This window comes from Scomber scombrus, chromosome 15 (assembly GCF_963691925.1).
Source record: "Scomber scombrus chromosome 15, fScoSco1.1, whole genome shotgun sequence".
Lineage (NCBI taxonomy): Eukaryota > Metazoa > Chordata > Actinopteri > Scombriformes > Scombridae > Scomber > Scomber scombrus.
Genome location: NC_084984.1, coordinates 2,557,560 through 2,565,610, shown reverse-complemented (window position 1 = coordinate 2,565,610; position 8,051 = coordinate 2,557,560).

Here is an 8,051-nt window from a genome sequence, read left to right as displayed (position 1 = left end):
TGGTGTATTAGGGTGCTTTATATTGACTGGCGTTCCTAATATTTTGTCCACTCCATTAACATACATGAGAGGGGCAAAAGATTAGGAACACCAGTGAATATAATGCACCTCAGTACACCACCACCACTTAGTATGACCTCATTAATAAACATAGAGTAGAATTATCACCTTTCTGACAATGTTAACAAATGTATAAACTTCATAAATGTGGAATTTATAACAGAGCTGTTTGTATTACATTGAATTAGATTGCACAGATGTTCCTAATAAAGTGGCCTGTGACTGTATATATATATATGATATGTACCTACTCCTGCTTCATTTACCGTCTGCAGTATAACTTGAAGCGCTAACCAAACATCACTGAAAACACACTGTCATCTGAACTGTAGATGCATCTGTGCCCAATCATTTAGAAACTGTGTGTATACTATATAGCAGTGGTTGTAGTGAGGTCCGGGGACCGCCAGGAGGCCTTGAGGAGGTTCCAGGAAGGGTCCATAAGGGTGTGTGGTCAAATGTGTGACAGTCTAATGGTCCTAGAGAGCCACTGCTGTATAGTATTCATAGTGTGTGTATATAGTATTCTGCATATTCTTATCCTGTAGTTGCTGTAGTATGCATGATTTGTAAAGGGGGTTTTTTTGTTAATGGAAGTGGAGGCTACCACTGTTTTATATGCATTTATGTGGAAGACTGACCTCTGTTGCATTGATGCATGTGCTGACGGCAAAGATTTGTATGTTTCAGAGGAATATTTAATTTGAATTGAAAAGCATTTTTATGTATGTATCAAATTTCTTGATCGGTACAGCGCAAATACTTTGAAATGTATTTAAGAATAGATATATTTAATGTCATAAACTTTGCACTGAAAGCCAGTGTGGGGTCGATCAAAGACTATTTAAATGACTACTTATTTATTACGGTCGCTGACACTTTTTATCTTCACATTTAGTACAAAAATGACAAAAATTGTATGTCACCTTTTTTGTTTTTCTGTTGATTTTGCAGTGGATTGAACGATAGTGCTGATCTGGCCTCGAGCTGCCATGTGGTGTGAAGTTAGTGGCTCACATCTTCTCCTAAATGCTCTCAATAAGGTTCCACACCATCAGCATTATTGATCTTTTATGCGGTGCTTTGTTTCTGATTGTGCAATGTGTGAGGACTTCCTCATTTCCTGTAGCCACTTTGACAACGGTCCTACCTTTTTATTTATATTCACTATTTATTGCCTTTTTGTTTCTTGTCTCCTATGAAAACTGTGTACCTCGTGTATCCATTCAGTGTCTCAAATGATCTACATTTTGTAATTCTTTGTCCTGAACTCATTAAAGACCGAACAAGACCAACACTGACCTTGTTTTTGACCACTGGGGGATCGTTAAGTCCCTGTAGTTGATCTACATTTAATCCTAGGCTTAAAACTTTCCTTTGTGATAAAGCTTATAGTTAGCCAGCTCCTAGTTTATGCTGCTATAGGCTTAGACTGTCGGGGGCCCCTACCTCCATGATGCACTGAGCTCCTCTCTCTCTCTCTCTCTATCCATCCATCTATATCCATTAACATTCATGTACTATTAATGCATCAATAAGCTAAACTTCTTCCCAGGAGTTGTCTGTGCTTTCTTATCTCACAGGTAATCTGGGCCTGTAGACGTCCGGATGACAGATTCCAGTCCTGGACCTTCTAGCTTCAATGTTTATTTTCTATGTGCTTCTCCCTCTCTCTCCTATTCTTCCTCTCTCCTCTCTTTCCTCTCCTTCCTCTCTCTCTCCTCTCCTTCCTCTCTCCTCTCCTTCCCCTCTCTCTCCTCTCCTTCCCCTCTCTCTCCTCTCCTTCCCCTCTCTCTCCTATCCTTCCTCTTTCCTATCCTTCCTCTCTCTCCTCTCCTTCCTTTCTCTCCTCTCTCTCCTCTCCTTCCTCTCTCTCTCTCTCTCCTTCCTCTCTCCTCTCCTTCCTTTCTCTCCTCTCTCTCCTCTCCTTCCTCTCTCTCTCTCTCTCCTTCCTCTCTCCTATCCTTCCTCTCTCTCCTCTCTACCCCAACCGGTCGAGGCAAATGTTCTCCCACTTTGAGCCTGGTTCTGGTTCTGAGGTTTCTTCCTTGGGTCTCTTTAAAATTAAAACCTGAAGAGTTCGGTTTAGAACCTGCTCTATGTGTAAAGTGCCTTGAGATGACTTTGTTGTGATTTGGCGCTATATAAATAAAGATTGATTGATGATCCTATTCTTGTGTTTCTATCTAGAGTTCATGTAACTTTTCAACATGTGAAGGCAACAAAAAGCTGTGTTAATCAAATGTTTTTCATTACATAACACCCCGTATATAATTAAAGCTAACTGCCTGCAGCTTTGTCACATGCTTGGGTGGGGCTCCGCTCTCAATCCAGCGGCAGGGATCCATCTCTGACGCTGTTCCCCAAACAACATGCAAGAATCCAGCAAAAAGGAAACTTGTAAAATGTAAAAAGTCTGTTTTAAAACAACAGTCAGGTGCCCAAATAAATACTGAAAGAGTTTTTTTTCCTTTCTGTGATCATTCCTTCTGTTCATAGTGACTATTAAAAGATCAACATCAAATATGCTTATAAATGTAAAGTGATGGCGGCCAAAATCCACAGTGAGTCCACACAGTCATGCTTTTAACCTTTGTGTCGTCTTCCCGGGTCAAATTGACCCCGTCTGTTTTGACTGTTCCTTCTTTCCTCCCTTCCTTCCTTCCTTCCTTCCGTCTGTCCTTCCTTCCTCCCTCCCTCCTTCTCTCTCTTTCCTCCCTTCCTTCTTTCCTTTGTCCATCCCCCTTTCTTCCTTCCTTCTGTCCTTCCTTCCTCCCCCCCTGCCTCCTTCTCTCTTCCATTCCTCCCCCCTAGCTTCCTTCTGTCCTGTCCTTCCTCCCTTTTTCCTTCCTTTCCTTCCTCCCTCCTACCCTCCTTCCTTCCTTCCTTCCTTCGTTCTTTCCTCCCCCCTACCTTCCTTCCTTCCTTCCTTCTTTCCTTTGTCCTTCCTTCCTTCCATTCCTTCCTCCCTCCTACCTTCCTTCCTTGACTCGAGGACAACAGGAGGGTTAAAAGTCTATCTGAAGCTTATATGAGGCTTCAGTAGTCTGAGTTGGCTAAATAAAGAGAATATCTCGTCTTTTTAGCATCAAATTCCCTCCTGATTAGTTACCAGTCCAGGGACAGCAAATGTAAACTAGCATTTTGGCTAATTCTGGCATGTTTACATTAGTCATTGACTTGATGTGACTCTTTTGGGAGTCGAAAGCTTCATATTAGCTTCATATAAAACTTTAAAATACATTTTTGCACAGGAGAACTGTTGAGTTTTGAAGTGCATTATAAAAAGGGATCTTTTACTGGTCAGTATGAAGAGGAATGATTATGGGAAGAAAAACACATATCTCAATGTTTATTTTGGCACTATTATTGTTTTAAGACAAGCTTGGAACAATTGTGTAATAAAAAGAGGTTCAAGACATTACACAAGGCAGTTAGTTGAGTGCCAATGTTTGTTTTATTAAAAAAATAAAATACAAATGATGACCCAAACAGTACACAGCAGACTTCTTACTAAACCCAAAGCATTTTTCTATCTATCTATCATTCAGTGCTTTTTTTTTTTCCCTTCTCTTTTTTCCACTTTACATTTTGGCTTGTTTTAAATATAGAAAAACAAATGTACAAAGACTTTAGTTTGTGTTTGTAGATGACTGCTTCCTTCTCAAGCTTAGGGTGTTTCTCATTTTGGCAAAACTGAAAAAAAAAAAAAAAAAATCCACATAGTTCAACCATGGCGCCTCCATCTGTTTGGTATTAGCAATGGTTGAGGGGGGGGCGGGGTGGGGGGGGAGTTTCCAGTTTCTTGACGGAAACAATCACACTGATAACCGAGATATATTGTTTCAGACTGTTGAAGGGTCCCACAAAGCATTCCTGTATATTACCCTGATGTGTCCTGGTCTAATGTAAGCTGACTGTGTCCCGTGTTGAGGTCTTTCATGTGTATAATATACAAACTTTGAAATGTATTGTGTTTATTATAATAACTGAAGATTAAAAGGCAATAGTTAAATATTCAGTCAGTGAAAAAGTCTTCCAGGTGGGAAAAAAAAGGAAAAGTTTAAAAAAAAAAAAAATGGAGAAAATCGACACGTTGAATTAGTGCAACAAAATTTGAAGGATGGAAAAAATAAGTGGCTAACAGACCAAAGACGAAATCATCCAACAAAAACACAATATATTCAACTTTTTCTGCTTCGGCTTACACAACTTAATAATGCAGTTTATACATAAGTCATGAGTATAAAGAGTTAGTGGTTGAGGAGGCAGGAAAACTGTATTTCTACTGTAAAAAGCCAAAAGGAAAAAAAAGAATATATAAACTAGAATGGCTTTTTAACTCAAGCCCCTCAGCCGACACCGAAGCATACATACTCACCACATCATTATAGTAGCATTACAGGTTTGTTTTTTTGTTTTTTTACAAGTTTTCTTAAACAAATACATGTACATAGACCAACCAGACAGGAGGAGATTACAGTACAGTACAGTGCCACAAGTACTGAGAGTTATATTGCTTGTACTGGTGACCACAGACGCATGATAGATAGAGAGAGAGTGAGAGAAAGGGGGGGGGGTCGCAGCATATAACAGTAGGTTTATGTTTTTTTGCATAGCCTAGTTGAGTTAAAGTACAATACGCTACAGAGATGCGTGATGCAGAAACAACATCAGGGGAGAGAGGGGAGAGACGACAATCATGACACAACTGCTTTGGCTTTTTATGAGACTGGAGGGTCATTTAATATTCTAGCGCTGCTTGTTAAAAGATAACCCTGAGAGTGGGGAAACCAAACCGGCCGTCGACATGGCAACCACACACACACATACATATAAACACAAGAGAAAACGGTGAAGAAGACAGTGATGGTTCTTCGTAGCGTGGAGATGTCAGCGGCTACATGGTAGAATATTTTATATTTTGTCAACTGCGTGGGTGGATGTGCCCTGCGCCCTCAGCTCTGCAGCGTGGGGGGGGGGGGGGGGGGGGGGGGGTGTCACAATCCACACATTTAAAAAAAGAAAAGAAAAAAAAAAAAGTCACCACAAGCAGTAACAATCGTTCTTATTGGGCAGGAGTAGTGGGGGGTGAGAGGGGGGGGGGGGGTTGTCGCATCACGCACCTCCGTTAAGGTTGACAACACAAAAAGGCAAAAAAGTTTTAAAGCCTATAAAAACAAACATACACTATGGTCGTATACAATCAGCTATTATTAAATACGAGCGCCCAACACAACATTTAAAGGACCAAACATCGGTGGTCGTGGATTCTCAGCCGCTGCGGTTTCACATCAACAGCACAGAGCAAGACAAAAATCACTGGATGAATGGATGTTTGTCCACAACTGATGACTGATATATAGCCCTTAATGTCGGTAAACATGTGAAAACCAGGGAGGCATAGTAGTTGTTTGGCAATGGTTGGGGGGGGGCTATGGACCTCCAGTTCGCTCATGCACAAAATAATCCCAATCCCAATCCCTTCCCCTGTGTTCGTCACCCTTCTCCCCTGTTATCGTGTCTACATCTGAATACACATAAGCAACATAATGCACATTAGCAAAAAAAAAAAAAAAAAGATTACAAAGCAATCTCTTACTGGAGTTCACTTCTGTCCTCCAAAAACACAAACAGGATGAATCACGACAAAACCATAGACCAAAAAAAAGCTCTCTTTCTCTTTTCTTTTCTTTTTAAACTTTACTAATTTTCCTCAGTTAACAACCAACTGTAACCAGATCCGTGGAACAAAAAACAGAATGAGCACAACCTCAAAATCTGGTTCTGACTACCTCTATCAGTGCCAAAACTAACTAGACACACACACACAGTATTTTTAAGTCTATATACCCTCAACACCTCAGTATAACAAAACTAAAAGTAAAAGTCTACACAACATGTGACGGTTTAATTGTTGTGGGTTTAAAGAAAAAAAGAAAAAAAAAAGTTTGATAAACCCACATCCTTTTCTCAAAAAGCCAGCGCACTCTCTTTCTCGGAACAAGCTCTTTTTTTTTTCTATTGATACAAAAAGCACTCCTCCTCTGCTCTGACGCAACTATGCCTGGAACAAAACAAATCAATTACCGATCAGAACAAAACCACTTAACTACAACTACTCTAGTAAGGCAGTAGCACATCTGTTTCATACATACAGACAGAGGCTATTTTTTTTCTTCTTGTTCTTATTATTATTATTATTGTTATTGTGCAGCTCCACAATCAAGACGTTTGCTCTCTAGAGACGCAGCAGCAAGGCAGCTTGAGGTGTGTGTTGGTCAAAAAGATAAAAAATGACTTTTAATTACTTCTGCTAATCGGTGTGCAGTCATGCTCACAGTGTACCGGCACCTTCAGGAAAAGGTCACTGTCACGTTAGTATGGCTTCATATCTAAAAAAGCACCTGCTCGACTACTGCTGCAAAACATTTCCCAACACTGTGTTTTTAATTCTGTCCTCCAATTTTCAGCCTCTGTACACTATGTTGTTGCACTCTCTATATTGTTGTATTTTGGTGCATTGGCCCTCTTGTATTGCTTTCCTACACAACCATGGCCGGTACGAGCTCAGGGGGGCTGCTACCATTTGAAAGAAAGGAGGAAACACTTTCATGGGCCACTAAATTCTTTTCAGAGGAGGTGAAACGGTACTAAATTTAAAACACATTTATGTGGGCAACCCAGTGTCATCATGTCTAAAGAAGCCAAGAATTTCCCAAAAGTTCAAGTAGCGCTGAAACTAGAGACGTGCCAAGCTATTTTTAAAACCTGAACTAGGGGTTTTGTAGCAAGCATTAAGTTTTAACATTTACTCCTTACTTGGACTGCTGGAAACGTGATTTAAACACTATTTAAAAGGTGTTTTCACTTCTGATGAATTCATCTCAAAACATAAATATTGCACCGTGGAGTTTTGCATCGTGACATGAGCAGTGCTGTGTGAGCGTGTGTGTGTGTGTGTGTGTGTGCTCGTGTGCTTGTGTGAAGCGGCATGACCTGACCTGAGTCTTTTACACTGTGCCCATTTACACACACAGTATCAGAGCAGACAGATTAAAGAAAAGGAAAAAAAAAGTTGTTCCAAACAAATTTCTCAATGAAATATTTACTGACTTATCAGTTACTGCTTGAAGTCAGAAGGCGTTTTTATCTTCCAACATATAACAATTTAGTTTTGAGGTGGTTTTCCTGTTTGACAACACCTTGTTCTACTACTATGCTTTTGAATACATACAGTATATTGGGCAAGCAACATGCAACATAGAGGAGCATGCAATTCATCACAATAGATTCTGCAGCTGTGCCAACACCGACTAGACTGCGGCGCACAGCCTGCATCCACCTCAACTTGCTAACGTAGTCGCGCTCTGCTGCCAGTGGAAAATACCACAACAAATCCATCACGCTGCCAAGAGCTGCGGGGCTCCACAGAGAGTCCAGACAGCGCCAGCGACCAGCTATCAGCGCTGGATGACGGCGTATCATTGCTCATACAGCCATAACAACACGATCAAAGTAATCCAGGGCATATACACTTATCATATTTCTTTACCCGGTCGTCTGCCAACATGTAGCCGCTGTAGTCCCGCTGTCATTTTAATAAGAGATGGGCAAAACACGAAGAAGAAGTAGCACTTCACTCAAAAATAAACTGAAATTCATGCTTCATGCAAAACACCAGTGATTTTTATTGTTAATCCACCTCAGTGCTGAGTAAGTACTTCAACCAGATGCTACAGCACTTAATAAAAAATACACACACAAGACTCAACCCATCCCTACTGCACTAACACATCCACTAACTAGTACACACTCTAGCAGCCCCCCGACAGGAGCTTTGTTGCAATTAACGGTGACGTCTGCAAGGTTTACTGAAGCACGGCTGGTTAAGAAATGGAAAAGAAAAAACCCCCAGAAAAGCAAGTACATCCTTCGTTTCTTCGATTCAACATCCAAACTATAATCTGAGCAAAACGCTGCTGCTGATG